Raw genomic sequence first — 15860 nt, 5'->3', positions numbered from 1 at the left:
ATTTATTGTGGATCACACATTTCAAGAATGAAATATGTTCAGACATGTAAATCATATTTGTATTGTCAAGACAATTACTAGAATATAATTGTGTTGCATGTAATCATAAAATCTCAGGGCCGTTTCCAAGGGAATGAATGCATGTCTATTCTGCATTGCTGTTTGTCTGCGAGCTAATATGACTTAGGCAGCATTCGATAAATTGTTTCAGAAAGGATATCTAGCACCTCTATACCATAACTGTATTTCTTATCTGGACTATTCCAACACAAAAGTATGAATATTTTTATTACCTTTTCGTTGTTACTGGTTTAAGAAATATCTAGTCAAATGAAATGTGCTTGCTATTTGAAAAAAGTATCTATCGACCTGTTATCTTGTGCAGCAGACAAATACAACATCACTTCATTAAGCAATTATTTGTGCCTCATACATTTTATCCGATCAATCAAGTAATTGGCCATGTAATGTCTTAATAAAGCACGTTGTATTTTCAATTTAACCTGCACTGATAATGATTGCACCAAGTTCTTTTGAAATTTAATTAGAAACAACAAAAATGTCAACTTTTTACATTCATGGCTATAAAAAAATCAACCACATCAAATGATATTTTATCATAATTAATTTATTTTTCGAAGCCATTCCCTTCAAGAGTTGGTAGACATAGCGTAAAAAATTGAATTTGCAAGTACAACTTTTAATTGATATTTTTAAATGGACATAATTTATAACTGAAATTCGTGACATTATGATACCTTTTCAAACACCCTTTGAAATGATAAACCCAATGATAAGTATAATTTTCAATATTTTTTTTTAAATAAATTGCCTTTTACATTGCTTTTGATTGCTAATACACTGCAAGTTTTAAGATATGTTTAAAACATGAAATAAATCGAATTCGACAAAACTACTTTCTTTTTAGTTTACACTATTTCAATAAACGCCAAACACAATCAAGTACATTTTCAAGTAAACATATTGATTGTTTATAGATATTCCGACTTGATAAAGCACTGATTCGCAGCCTTCGTAAGCAGGACGGACAGCAGCTAAGCTCAGAACAGTTAATACCTTTAATGTAGAAAACTCTTAATTTCCTTCATTTTTTTTTTGTATTTGATTTATAAATCATCATGTGTTTTCCCTTGATAAATGTATTGATAGTTGATGCAATACAGTCCGTATATTGACATTCATATTAAAATTTTCACAATCTCTTCCAGAATAAAGTGGCATTTAGGTCGTTCAATGACTTTTTGATGCTCATGCAGTGATATTCTAATCAATTTAGTGTACAAACAGTCCCACTCTACAATAATAAGTGATGATGTTTCTATATCATGAATTTTCGCAAACTGTAAAGGAAAGTATAATGTTCTTAATAAAATCTTAGTCCACCAAACATTTTGTTTCGATTTGTAATGGTCTTTCTAAATTGAAGTAAGTATGCGAGTTTTACATTCGCAATCTGTCAAACATATAAACGAGTAAATATAAGTAAAAGTATGATTCGTACCTCTAGATCCACTATTTCTTTGGTGTACTTGTTGCGAATAATAATCCATTGCGTGTCCCGTATCTTCCTCAGTTGAAGACCGACGTACGTAGGTCTCTTTGCACACGATCTGTTATATTTCCTTAACGCTCCATTGTCAAACCCGTCACGGTTATTGTTAAACTGAATTTGATGCATGACTGATTTTGTTTATTACCTAACAATATTCAGAGATAATCCCTTGTGACTAAGGAGGAATAGGCTGAGAATGTCTTATTTATTCAATGCAATACAAATATACTGTACTACTAGAAGTATGTTATGAAATCCTTATTTGATATTTTGTTATAGTTGTTCTTGGCAGCCTTAACTTATATTTTTGCTGGTATAAACTTTCAGGAGACACAGCATCCGACACTTTTAAACTAAGGTGAATATGTATTTAAATTAACCGACACATCATATGCAGCCTGAGGTATTTTCAACTCTTAAACTTTGAAATTACATATAACACTAAAGTTCCATCTGCAGCTATATTTGTAAAACAATCTTCGATTTGTAGAAACTGTCACGGATAATAATTTCCAGAAAGCCAAGATTTGTTTTGATTTAAGTTCCATAAAATGCACAGTTTCTTCCTTACTAACAGAAAACGCACAATATTCCCATGGAATTAGAAGTGAGTTGACTTACTCAAATAACCGTAAGTCGTTAATAGTCCAGTTGTATATCCTATGGTGAAGCAAAACACCTTTCCAAATTGCACGAGTAAACCTTCCAGATCAGGAAAGTATCAGTAAATATAAACTATTATCTTTATGGATATGTTTTATTCCAAATACCAATGGCTCGTCCAATATCGGTCTCTGATAGCATCCATTAAGCTGAGTGCACCTAGCTGTCACCACAATCAAACAGCTGAGAGCAAAGCAATATGTTCAGAGATAACTCTGCTACTGCTGGTAACAATACGATGGACGTCTTTTATCGTATTTTACCGATGTTAATTAAAGCTGAAATGAAGTTTTATGTCCTGAGTTATGAGAGGCAATGAATTAATTTGATATTGTTGCGCTAAGTGAATGAGACTAAGAAAACTATACATCATTTTCTAGTCCGTATTATCTAAGTTTGGAATTTAGAAATAGACATAAAATATATATCTTCGGCTATTTTAATTTTAAATTGATCATGACTTAAATCAACAAAACACGAATTGAATTAAATATGAATTTATTACATTATTTTGTCTTAAATCGTCGTTATCAGGTCATCCATGTAGCCTAATGCATCTAGCTTATGAATATTCCAGGTCTAATTTTAACAAAGCAGCTAGGGTTACTGTCATGGTAGGATTTCAGACGCAAACTGCAGCACAAGAAAAACTCGGTTTCCGATGACTAGTTATAACTTTATGCAGTTATAATTAAATTAATCGAACATTAAAGTATATCAATCAGGATTTTTTTTGCTAGTAGAGTGAGGGTTGGCGGTGCTTCATTATTTGCTTGAAAGATGAATATGATATCAAAAATACACTTATCGTATTGCGAACAATTCTTGATTTTTCCCTATTGCCGTTTTGGGATTTAAATCAATACATAGTTCGTAAAACTTTATTGCAAACGTTTCTAAAACATCTGTCTCCATTTGTCGTTCTTAATTTTAAATAAATTCACCTGTTCCACATCTTTATTGCAAAATCAAAATCATAATAACTAATTTGTTTTGGTTGCCGCTCCTAAAATTTTAATAAATTTCCTTTTTAGCTCGATTATTCCAATACCCTTCATTCAATTGACTTAATACTTAACACAGTTGTTCAGGGCCATCACATGATGAGGTTAGACAACTCCATATTATTCTTTACTCAGGTTAAAGTTTTAGGGCAGGTTGGGATATTTTTTAATTACTTCTATACCCTTTGTTCAATTGACTTAATACTTCATGCAGTTGTTTAGGATCATCACACAATGAGGTTACATAACCCCATATTATCCTTAATACAAGTTATGGCCCCTGATCGACTTGGGTTACAGTTTTAGGGCAGGTTGAAGTTTTAGGGCAAGTTTGGATTTTCACTTAAAACTCCAATACCGTTCATTCAATTGACTTAATACTTCACACAGTTGTTCAGAGTCATCACATAATGAGGTTATATAACTCAATATTATCTGTCATACAAATTGTGGCCCCTGATTGACTATGGAACTTAGGTTAAAGTTTTAGGGCAGGTTGGGATATTTATTAATTACTTCTATACCATTCATTCAAATGACTTAATACTTCACACAATTGTTCAGGACCATTACCCAATGAGGTTACATAACTTCATATCCTTAATACAAGTTATGGCCCCTGACTGACTTAGGTTAAAGTTTTAGGCATGTAAAAGTTAAGAACAAGTTGGGATTTTAATAAAAAAAACTTCTATATCGTTCATTCTGTGCACTTATTAAAAATCAAAATTATTTACGACCATCTAACAACAAGAAACATAACTCCATTTTATCCCTTAACAAATTATGGCCCTTGACTTTTTTTGATTTTTAATTTTTTTTTTTTTATTTCTTTTGAAAAAAATATTTATATATTCCTAACCACATGTTCATAATGGGAAATCAAGTTAGGTTTGACATAAAGAGACCAAATTTTGTATATAACATCGTTATTGTATTCACTTCTAAGTCAATGCGGCGTAGTCGAGCGCGCTGTCTTACGACGGCTCTTGTTTAATTAACTATTGCAATATTTCAAAAAGATAAGTCTTGATTGCCTTCGTGAAATTTAAACAAATTAACATTTTTTAAAACAGTGTCAAAGATTTGGATCATTTGTCGTCATTGACTATTTTGAAGTTCAACAATCAGTTTAGATAAGACACAGATGACACATTTGACGGACGTGCAATCATAGATGACAGGTCTGTTATGTTAGTAGCCTATTAAGTCGATTAACGTTTTACATTGAAAAACGTTGAGATAAATCTCCTGGCAATTAGCGACTTCCAATGTAATTGTCTAGAAGGAAGATTTACAAATTACGTTTGTTGTTCCATCGGGAATATACAGTTCATGATGAATTTTTAAAAGAAACCGTTCATCACAATTCATCCTTGGGGATTATTTTACCCACAAGGTATGTACGAACGTGATCTTCGGGCGAAATTGTACAATGATGAGACGGATTCTGTCGTCTCGTCCAGTAGCAATATGCGGAGTACTGTTTAAAAGAAACCATTGACAAATAAGCTATTTTAATGTCCATATATTCCGTTGAATTTATGCCATTACTTAAACGAAAGTATTTCAAACAAATATGTTGTTTTCTTTATCTCAAATATATATGGAAATAAATACCTGATATAGACATAAAAAGCAATAATAATGTAACGCAAAGAAACGCAAACATATCATGTCGTGGGCGACGATCGAAATCGAGAGTTGGTCTGAGGCTCTGTCAACTGTTCCACCGAGGCTAAAACATTCATGCTGTGGGTTGTTTATAAAAGTTGACAATGGAATCGACAGTTCAATGATTGGCTAGTTTATACGAGAGCATCTACCTTATTGTCCTAAAATAGCACCAACACGACATGTAAATTCATGCCTGTAAAATGAAGACGCGTTGTTAACATATTTTTAACTAGTTGACACTATTCTTGATTTCGGGATTTCTTGGCCAAAATGTTTATTTCTTCATTTGTAAGAAAGTTATATTCAGCGTCACAAATGCATTTTCCAATGGTTGCAATCAATGTAAAGAACATTGATTAAAACGTTGTTGTAGTACTTACAATATCACTCCAGAAAAAATACTGATGACAATTTTATTGGGTTAGTTTTCTAAACATTTTGTCAATAATATTATCGTGTCACAATAATGCAAGTTCTTTACTCTACGTTGAAGGAAGTCTTCTGGAATAGTTGACATTTCGAAATGATATTTTAGTTCAAAGAAACGTTCTTTCTTCCCATCAGCCATGCATTTAGTTGTTCGGTTAAGTCTTGATGTGTCTGTGGCTAACGTTCACTAGATGGGTTTCCGCTTATAGTGTAAGGGCTGTAATGCAACTTGGGTACCAAACAAACTGTTTTGATGACGTGAACGAAAGTTAGCGATACTCAACTCAGAAAAGGTATTATATAGACCAATCCAAACAACTAAATATGAAAAGATAGTTTTCAACAACGAATTTTCCGACATAAAATAGAAAAGGTAACCGTGATGAAATGTTGCGGTAATCTAAGTGGGCTTGCCGTTATACCATCGAGTCTATTATTCAAAATTCAAGCAAATGATTTGATTTTATAAGTTTTTCAATCAAAATCTCAGTCAGACATAACAAGCTATTGACGTAATTAATCCGAAACGATAATGACTGACCTGAGTTTTTAAGCAGTCGTAGCTTAGACTTTAGAAACATGAAATGGCCAATTGTGTTTGCAATGCTATTATCGTCATAATTTACATATTCTTCCTTTACCCATTGAAATAATTTTTGTTTACCTGGCATCCAAATTTCAAATATTTGTGGCTCAGATACTTAAATTCCAAGAAATGGACTTTTAATAGAATTGTTTTACCTTTTTACATTTTTTTAATTAAATAAATAAACCATAAACATGAATCAATAATCACATCCCTTTCATAAGCAGTTGGGTTTAATATTATTTCCTCACATTTCTTGTAAAATGTATATATATGCCAAGGCTCCTTACGCTTCATCGACAATTGTTTATGAAATGACATAATGCATTGTCTACTAAGTATTTAATTACCTTTTTTATTGTTCGAGACATTGATCTCAATATAACCAATAATACACCATAACTAGGTATTATTATGATCAAATTATTTGAATGAAATTGGAAATTTTAAGAGAAACTTGACTTACAAACTCATCAAGTAATACTATTCCGGCAATATAAAAGGCGACTTAGACCTTTCCGGTGGTCATCAGCATATGTTGTTTTCATTTTTATTACGTAATTAAGACGCTAGAAATAAAACGAATTGTGAATCGCATATTCAGTACTTGTGAGTATGTTTTTTATTCAAATTTAAACATACGCTCAGACATGTTTCGTAGTGTAGTCAAGGAAATCGCTAGAAAAATTATGGTTGTGCATGTCATCGTAAACTCTTATGACAGTATCCTAGGGAACGAATGCATGTGTATTCTCAATTACTGATTGTTTTGTCTGCGAGCAAATCGGACTAAAGACAGAATTCGCTGAATTGGTCTATGAAGAATGTCTTGCGCCCACACGCTATTTGAGTGGATATAATCATAATTGTATTTTTATTTGGAATATAAAAGAGGCATAGTTATTTTGTCTAAAATCTTAGACATCGTGTACGTAGACCTATATTCCTATGAACAGGAAATACTGAACAAAAACGTAGGAATCATTTTTAAATTACCTTTACTGTATTACTGATTTTAATTAGTAAATATAAGTAGAAGAAACGCGCATGCTATTGTTAAAACAGTATCTATCCTCTTGCTGTCTTATAATTATTCCAAAAAGGTTACTTACGGCAGACAAATACAACTAAATCCCATTAAACAATTAAATCTGCCTCACAAAATACATTAGATCAAACAAATAATTGGCATGCTTTAGGTATATTTGCCCATCTTGTCTTGATTTTATTTCGGTTCAACACGCACTGAAAATGTCCATGTTATTTTTGCGCCTATTTCTTTGAAATATATTAAGGAACGACATAGTATCGTTTAAAAAATAATTTCGTTTATCGTGAAATAGCTACGTTTATAAATCTCAAAATGTGTGATTTTTTTAGAAGTGTTTATAGATATTTGATAAATAATATAGCATCAGGTTTATGAGCGAGCAGCTGATTTTGTCTGTAATATATTTTGTAGCAAAGCAATTGTTCTTACAATCAGCTGAAAGTTCAAGAAAACGTTTGAAAAACAGGATTACCTTTATTCAAATACAATGTAAGTTATGCTAACTTCAAAAAATATCTTTGTCTAACCATATGCAACTTACTGACATATTATTTTTGCAACATGTACTGGTTCATAATTGATGAGTTCAGTTTTAATCAAGGGAAAAAACAACATTCTATGGATAAAACTCCATTTTGCATCGAAAACCATAAAAATATTAATAGGATTGGAAGGAAACAATAGTTCCGATAGACGAAGCTAATAAAATAAAATAGGCAATTTCAACTATCTTACTTATTTTTTGAAATTGACATGATGTTTAGCTGCTATCTTTGTAGTTTGTCTGTTTTAATATTATCATTAATATTCATTTTCAAAAAAAAGTTTGTTTAATTTTCTCTTTTAGCATATTTAAATTGTCCTAACCCTGCAAAAAGTAAGAAAAGCAATAAAATGAAACATTTGCAAATTGGACCGAAATCTATCGCTAGGGCGTGAGAGACAAGTTGGTCATATGACCCTCAACAAAGAACGCAAACAAGAGACTTTTTATCGGTAATCTTTTACATGTGTATATGTACTACCAGAACTAATATAGTACCATCTCACCGTATTGCTAAGACTGACAATAATTCACTTACAACATGTAATATCTTCATGTAAAATGTAATTTGTCATGAAATCCTGTCAAACTTTTGTTTATTGCTGCGTCGATGTGAGACCACTACATTTTGTGTGGTGACAGCGGTTTGTATCTCGTCTAGAACTAAGACATATTAATATTAAATGACTCTTTTCCTTTTATGCTCACTTTGAAGTTATTAAAATTTATTCACACTAAAAAAAAAGATTATCAACATTTTAAGACAAAGATATTCTGCATCAAAAATGCAATATTCTTTTCAGAACAATATCAATGATGTCCAAAAAAGATGTTTCAATTTTACAACTTAGCCTACCGAAAGAAGAAGAGATAAACGATAATTTCAAACATTAAAAACAATAAAGCACAATCTGGATCTAAAGTTTTCTGGTTTATGTGATATGGGTTGTAGACAAGCAATATAATAAAACAAATCGTATAATTTACACAAAGATACAGCACGAATCAAACCTCTAAATCCACTACTTCTTTGGTGTACTTGTTGCGAATAATAATCCATTGCGGTTCCCGTATCTTTCTCAGTTGAATACCGACGTATGTAGGTCTCTTTGCACACGATTTGTTGTATTTCCTTAACGCTCCATTGTCAAACCCATCACGGTTATTGTTTAACTGAATTTGATGCATGACTGACGTCGCTTTCTAACAAATTATTATCTATAGATAGTCCCGTGTGTATATCTTAGTAGCAATTGTTTATGCTTCGCGTATGATAATCTGAGATTGTAGATATTATTTTAATGAAATATCAATTTGCTGAAATAATTTGCCGTGAAATCCTTGCACTGTATTGTTATTTTGGTAAAACCTTGGCATATAAAACTGTTATAACATATCAGGAAAACAGCATCCTACACTGTTTGATTATAGTGATAAGGTTTCAAAACACTTTTTGAATACTATTACTTACAAAACATATGCAGCTCCAGGTTTATTCATATTTGGACAACGATAAAGCACAATAACCTTTATTCCATCGGCAGCTATGTTTTTACAAAAATCATCGGATTGTAAAAAGAACCACAAAATATATTTTCATGACAGTTAAGATTCATCTTTAATAAAGTTTTTTAATATGCACATTGTTTTCCTAACCAACCAACAACGCAGGGTATTCCTTTGTTAGAATGACGTTACTTACAGATGCCATTTAAATCACCGCAAGTCGTTTATGGTGTAATTGTTCCGCCTTATGGAACCCACAGCCATACAAATGTGCACGAGTTAAACATCCGGATCGTGAATATTTTACGGAATATCAACTATTATCTTATTCGATATATTGTATTCCAAGTACCAATTGTTCATTCTATATCGGTCTCTGATAGCATCTATTAAGCTGAGTGCACCAACCCGTCACCACAATCTAACAGCTAAGAGCAAAGCACTATATATACAGATAGCTCTGCAACTGCAATTAACAAAACGAGCGTCAACTGGCACCGTATGTTTTCCGATGCAAAGACTCAGATAAGTCTGGTGTCCAGTTAGAGGCAATCAATTGCAGTAATAGTGTTGTGATAAGAAGAGGTGGTTAATCAAAGTATCATATTCTAGGTGATAATTATGAATGTCCTTGGGAGGACTTTAGTTATTTACATCAATAATTTATAGTTGCGTATTATTTCTACAAGTATCATTTACAATGCACCAGCCCAGATTTGTATTGTATTTCAGATTAATCACACCATTTCTGATTTTAATATGTGTCCTCTTATCTTGAATTTATCTGATGCATCTAGCTTAAGATGATCCAAAGGTTAAGAGTCGCCGATAACTCGGAAGCGTTTAACAACAAAAGCAAAGGTAACTGCTATCATGTGAATTTTCAGATGCCAATTGAAACTCGGTCTCCGACAATTGGTATAACAAGATGTTTTTGAACTCAGCTACAGTTATTAACAAGTTTTCTGCTTCTGTTTTAAACTAGTAAAACATTTTACACATAACACGAAAATATGGATTCAATAAATATATTTCACAAAAGACATATGATTTCTACAAACTTCGAACCACAGACTTAATCAAAACCCTGAAAATAGTGATCAAGTCGCTTGTGAGAGGCGTTGACAGAAATTTATTTGCAATTGATATCAATAACAGTCTCATTCAAATAAAGACTGCATTTTGTCACTATACGTTTTGCGATTTTGATCTCTATTCAAGGCTTACCATTATGAGTTCACCTAAAAGCCAACATACTAAGGGTAACCATAATGGATTCACCTTGCTTTCACCAACATCATGGCCTACCAATTTATATGCACCTTAATGCAAACAAGTGAAAGCTTATCGTAATAAGTGCATCTAGCCGTCATCAAGACCAAGGCTTACCATTATGGATGGTAAATATATGAACGTATAAGGACCAGCTAGGACTACAAAAGTTATAGAAATCATGTTCAACGAGCGCGAAGAGCGAGTGTTATATTTTTTTAACCAGGTACGATTGGTGCTCTGTTGAGTTGTACGAGAAACAACGCTGCACAAACGTGTATGAATAGAACGTTATCAACGTTAACGTAAGTTATTCTTGGATAGAAGAGCGCTAATAAGGTGGAAGGTCTTAGGCTTGACGCAATTTTAGCATTGAAATATCCCTTTATATACAGATTTATACTGAACATAATGAGAAGAATGAAAAGACCTTGTTCAATATGATCATTATGGAATGAACCTGACTCCTAAAATGATACATAGTAATTTTGAATTGTTTTTGGATAAAAAGATACAGAGAAGGCTGTGTTGGATAGTACACATAACAGACAAAGGTAAAGCACAAAAACAGTTGTTGTTTTTTCTTTTCAAACAAAACTTGTATTGATTACGAAAGCATATACTATTTGTAAGAATACCACAAAACGTTAATGCCCCGGGTGAGGATTGAACTCACGACCTTCAGATCGCTCTGTGTTCACTGATTATGAGACTGACGCGCTACCTACTGCGCTACCGAGGCACATACGTACATCAACTTTAACGTAATTTCTAACGGCAACGTCAACTATATCTGTGTATGCCTATAGCTTTAACAAGTTAAACATTGGGGTCGTCCCCTCAACGTTCATTGTTAAATTTGAGAACGAAAAAAACGTATTGAAGTTTTGCGCCATGTACGTTTTACCTAACAGAGTGGCACACGAAAATTGCTACGCAATTTTGAAACCATTAGCATCTACATGACATATTTATTTATTTCTGACATCTTGTTGTAGTTTTTCAGGTCGAACTGCAATTTATTGCCAAAGATATTGTTTATAATTTGCTAAAAAGTTCAAAAATCCCTTTTTATATGGTATTGCAGATATTTATAATATCATTGCGGTTTTTTGAATTTCTCAACAAATCATATTCATAAAATGGCAAATTATTCTAGAATTTTAGTTCATGAAATTTCCCAATCAATTTAGATAAGCAGATGTGTCATATTTGGATACTTTATTGTTATTGTAATGGCAATATGTTTTCACGTATAATTTGAAACAATTCCAGGAAATTTCTTTTGATTGCCTTTTCGGCAATTTCACAATCAGTTTAAATAAGACATAGGTGACTTTGTCATAGTCAGACAAAGCATGTTTAATTAGTAGAATTCACAGACGATTTACGTGTCACCTCGAGATCATAACTGTTAGAGACGCGTTGTTCTATCAGGAATAGCCCGTTCGAAATAGTTAAATTAAAAGTGTATTCACCACCGTTAAGCAAGAAATACATTTCGCATGAAATGTTGCAAAAATGCGACGTGATTTGGCGTTTTTCTCTTTCCTCGTGCGACATGAGACGTACCGTTGGTAAAACAGGGAACAGGTCGATCAGTCATTTCCATTTTGCGCCATGTTATACCGAATGTATAAAATATTTCGGAAAAAAATGCATTGTGATGATATTAAGACATTTCTTGTGTTTTCTTTTTACAAAATAGCTTTGTTTCTTATCTCAAATATAAAAGTGTAAATGTATGTATATCATATACACTGAGTTACTGTGAAGGTAAGGCAATATTGCAAGCATTTCTTCCTAGAGTATCATCAAGCTAAACATTACAAAAATATAAGTAACATATTCATTGTAGGATGTATGGATGTGTTTCCCTAAAAACCTTTTTATGTCTGTGTATTTTAGTGCAAATAATAGCATGTTCTCTTAAATATCGTAACATGGCAGAGTAGAAAAAATCTAAAAATGAAGTTCTACCTCTTCCCATAGTACATTAAGACAAACTTTGAAATTTTAAAGTATATTTGATATGAGAATAAGAAAATTGAGATATAACCTGACCATTGGTTCAAAATATATAAAACTTTATAATCGCAAACAATAAAATACCAACCTATTTTGTCAAACAGAGTAAATCTTTAGGTTATATAAAGTAATCCCACAGAATACAAGCAGATGAGGTTGTGTATTTGTTTCTGTTTCAATTTTCAGTCAATATCTGGTGAGCGTATCGTTCTTATGGTATATAAACTTTGTTTTATGAAATTGTGATGTTCGTGTCAATATGAATTTATTTAAACTTCAATAAAGACTAAGTGTTAAGTAATAAAACTATGTAGCTCGGATTTCAGAAATATAAAACTTATTGATATCGTTCCGTGCAATACATAGCGTGCGGGTAAGTGTTTATAAATCTAAGGAAACCACTGTAGAGTACAGTAAACAAATTACATCATAATTACCATTGCCTGGCTAGCTTATTACGTAAATAAATGACTATTCATAAGTCGTTGCATCTAAATTGTTAAAAAGAGTCTAGTGAAAAGATATCATTGTCTATGTGTCGACACTTATTATTGCCATTTTGGATGTGTCCGTGGAAAAAGGTTATCATCGGAAGAACGAAAATGTTTATGATGATGGAATTACACTGTAGACTTAAAACTGTATACAATATTATTTTTACCTTGAATAAAATTATTTTCAGTTCAACTTATAGGGATATTCACATTTTTCAAAATAAAGTCTCCTTCACAAATGACAACTATATGTGAAAAGTTCCATTTTCCTTGTATTTTCTGGTACGGCAGTGCTTCTTAACTCAATAAACAATTAATCAAATAATCGGCCAAGGTTTTGTACCCTTGACTTTCCGGTGGTCAAAATAAGTAAAAATAATGGAAACTCTTTAGTTATATAGGATCACACATTTAAACTTTGAAATATGTTCAGACATGTAAATTATGTATGTTTGTATTGTCAAGGCAATTACTAGAATATAATTGTGGTGCATGTCATCGTAAAATCTCGTGGCTGTATCCGAGGGAACGAATGCACTGCTGTTTGTCTGCGAGCTAATATGACTTAGACAGCATTCGATGAACTGTTCTGAAAGGATAACTAGCACATCTGCACCATAACGGTATTTCTCATTTGGAAATGAAACAGTTATGATCATTTCGTCAAACACATAAGACATCGTGTTCATAGACTTTTCAAACACAAAAGTATGAATATTTGTATTACCTATTCGTTGTTACTGGTTTAAAAACAATGTGCTTGCTATTCAAAAAAGGATATATCGACCTGTTATTTAGTGCAGCAGACAAATACAACATTACTTCATTAAGCAATTAATTGAGCCTCATAAATTGTATTAGATCAATCAAGTAATTGGCCATGTAAAGTCTTAATTAAGCACGTTGTATTTTCAATTTAACCTGCACTGAAATTGATTGCACCTAGTTCCTTTGAAATTTCATTAGAGACAACAAAGTGTCAACTTGATACATTCATGGCTATAAAAAATTCAACATCATCAAATAATACTTTATCATGATGGACATTTTTTCGAAGCAATTCCCTTCAAGAGTTGGTAGACATAGATAAGGTAATTAAATTTGCAAGTACAACTTTTAATTTATATTTTTAAATGGACTAATTTATAACTGAAATTCGTGTCATTATGGTACTTTTTCATACGGCCTTTGTAATAATAAACCCAATGATAAGTATAATTTTCAAAAAAAAAAATGTTTGATAAATTGCCTTTGTCATTGCTTTTGATTGCTCATGTAATTCAAATTTTAAAATATGTTAAACCATGAAATTTGTTCGCATTCGACAAAACTACTATCTTTTTGGTTTTCAATATTTCAATAAACGCCAAACACAATCAAGTACATTTTTAAGAAATGCTTGTTTATGGATAATCCGACTTGATAAAGCAATGATTCGCAGCATTTGTAAGCAGGACAGCAATTAAGCTTAGAACAACTAATCTCATTAATGTTGAAAACTCTTAATTTCCTTCATTATATTTGATTTTGATGTATAAAACATCATATGTTCTACTCTCAACAATTTATTGATAGTAGATGCAATAAAGTCCGTATATTGACATTAAAATTTCACAATCTCTTTCAGAATGAACTGGCATTTCGGTTGTTCAATGATATTTTGATGCTCATGCAGTGATATTGAAATCAACATTGTGTACAAGCAGTCTCTGTATACAATACTAGGTGATGATGATTCTAAATCATGAAGTTTGACAAACTGAAAAGGGAAATGTAATAGTCTAACTAAGATATTAGTCTTAACTTTTTGTTTCGATTTGTAATGGACAATTTAAATTGAAATAAGAATATGAGTTTTACATTCACCATCCAACAAACATATAAACACAGTTATATATATATATATATATATATATATATATATATATATATATATATATATATATATATATATATATATATATATAAAAGTATGATTCGTACCTCTAAATTCACTCTTTCTTTGGTGTATTTGTTGCGAATAATAATCATATGCGGAACTCGTATCTTTCTTATTTGAAGACCGACGTACGTAGGTCTCTTTGCACACGACCTGTTGTATTTCCTTAACGCTCCATTGTCAAACCCGTCACGGTTATTGTTTAACTGATTTTGATGCATGACTGATTTTGATTATTAACGAAATTATATCCAGAGATTATCCCTTGTGACTTTCTATAAATAATTCAATTAAGATAATCTATGGATGTCTTAATTCAATGCAATATAAATTGACTGTACTACTAGAAGTCTGTTATGAAATCCTTATTAAATAACTTGTTATATTTGTTCATTTAACGAGACACAACATCCGACACACTTTTGAACTAAGGTTAATATGTATTTAAATGAACAGACACATCATATGCAGCCTCAGGTGTTTTTAACTTTCGAACTTTGAAATACACACATGTATAATATAGCACTAAATGTCCATCGGCAGCTATGTTTGTGAAAATATCGGTTTGTAGAAACTGTCATTTTCAGAAAGCCAATTTATTTTTATTGTTTAAGTTTCTTTATATGCACAGTTTCTTCCTTACCTGCACAGGGATCCCATCAAATAACCGTAGGTCGTAAATGGTCTACTTGTACCTCCTATGGTGAAAAAAGAACACCGTACCAAATTGCACGAGTTAAACTTCCTTATCAGGAAAATATCAGTGAATATAAACTATTATCTTTTTCGATATGTTTTATTCCAAATACCAATGGCTCGTCCAATATCGGTCTATGATCGCATCCATTAAGCTGAGTTGCACCAAACTGTCACCACAATCAAACAGAAAACAACCGGTTAAGATATAATTCTGCTACTGCTGTTAACAATACGATGGACTTCTTTCATCGTATTTTACCGATGCTTATCAAAGCTTAATTGAAGTTTTGTGTCCTGACTTATAAGAGGCAATAAATTGCTTTGATATTGTTGCGAATAATGAATAAGATTAAGAAAACAATACATCGTTTTCTAGTTCGTATTATCCATGTTTG

The 15860-nt window shown here is 31.9% G+C and overlaps 1 non-coding gene across 1 annotated transcript; it reads right to left on the bottom strand.

Moving 5' to 3' along the window:
* Positions 1-10956: 10956 nt before the first annotated feature.
* On the bottom strand, positions 10957-11047 carry Trnam-cau (transfer RNA methionine (anticodon CAU)). The gene is given in 2 exon segments: positions 10957-10992; positions 11011-11047. It is a non-coding gene; the product is annotated as a tRNA-Met (tRNA).
* Positions 11048-15860: the final 4813 nt, after the last annotated feature.

This window comes from Mya arenaria, chromosome 7 (assembly GCF_026914265.1).
Source record: "Mya arenaria isolate MELC-2E11 chromosome 7, ASM2691426v1".
Classification (NCBI taxonomy): Eukaryota; Metazoa; Mollusca; class Bivalvia; order Myida; family Myidae; genus Mya; species Mya arenaria.
Note: the sequence above shows the minus strand (reverse complement) of the source record. Positions and strands in the feature narration are given on the sequence as shown.